Raw genomic sequence first — 1,436 nt, forward strand, 5'->3', positions numbered from 1 at the left:
TTTTTTTTTTTTTTTTTTTTCGGATGTCTGTAGTCTAATTTTAACCTGCATTATCTATGTAAGTTACTGTTGCAAAATGATGTTAAAGTCTGTCAGCATTCAGCACAGCCGTCCACACTTTCTCTTCCAGCTGAGCTCTTACTGTTGACTTCATGAAAGGTGTAGGAACAGGAGCTAGGAGCTCAAATTTGATGCTTTAAGATCTAGCTGAGGAATGTGCCTTAAGAGGAGGAGGAGGATCATTTGACACTCCCCACTATGATGAGCAAGGATGCAGCACAATCAGAATGGTTTCGGATCTGGTAGGGAAAGTTTAATTTAACTAAATGTTTGGACGACAGAGAATGATCATCTTTTTGATTTGCTTAAGTTTAAACAATTTCCAGATTTCAGGTAAATTATTTATTATAATTTCAAGGTTTCTACACTTTAACTTAATGACTGCATTATTACAAATTTCTTAATTGACATCTCATTTCATAAATTTCTAAAAGTGTCTTTTAATTTTTCCACAGTTTCCTCTCAAAATGACAAAGTACAGCAGGATCCATCTGAAATGGTTAAAACTCCTTCTGACAATGAAGCCGAAATTCATTGTTCACATAAGGATGATAGCTACAACCAAATCCTCTGGTACAGGCAATCAAACGGAGACCTTCAGCTCCTGGGATACATGTATGCAGGGAAAGCAACTCTAGAGAAAGATGTGAATGTGGAAATCAATGGAAATGCAAATAAAAATGACATTTGCAAATTAAAAATTAAAGATCTCAACATCAAAAGTAGTGCAATGTACTTCTGTGCTGCTAGATACCACAGTGCTGCATATCTCTGCTCCTTAATACAAAAACCTCCTGCTTTCACAGCTGTGTGTTTTTTATACCGTGGAGGTGCATTCTCACCAACATTTAATCAGGGATTGAAATGGGAGGTTCCTACTACATGTACAGAGCAGCAGCTTAAATCCTCCTACCATCTTCTGTAAAAATTAAAATTACCATTTAGAATAACTCCCATATAAGTTCTCTTATAGGCATAGAACTGTTATTGTGGCACACTGGTTCAAGAGATAGACACTAATATATGTTTTTTATTCAACAATCGTCTCATGAAAACCACAATTCTCCTTTATTATATATATTATTCAACGCTTGAAAAGGAAATGCCACACAACTGACTGTTAATCCTTGATTTGCCATTATTTAAGGTAACCTTCCTAAAGCAAACCTAACACAATAAGTACTTCATAAGTTACATATATCATGGTTTTTGTCATTCTAATGTGCCCCTTCAAGACTCGCCATTATCTTTTGTGCCAGCTTGATATAACCAGTGTTGGGCATGTTACTTTGAAAAAGTAATTAGTTATAGTTACTAGTTACTTCTTCCAAAAAGTAACCGAGTTAGTAACTGAGTTACTCCACAATAAAAGTAAC

The sequence above is a fragment of the Cyprinodon variegatus genome, unplaced genomic scaffold (assembly GCF_000732505.1).
Source record: "Cyprinodon variegatus isolate N-32 unplaced genomic scaffold, C_variegatus-1.0 Scaffold1394, whole genome shotgun sequence".
Lineage (NCBI taxonomy): Eukaryota > Metazoa > Chordata > Actinopteri > Cyprinodontiformes > Cyprinodontidae > Cyprinodon > Cyprinodon variegatus.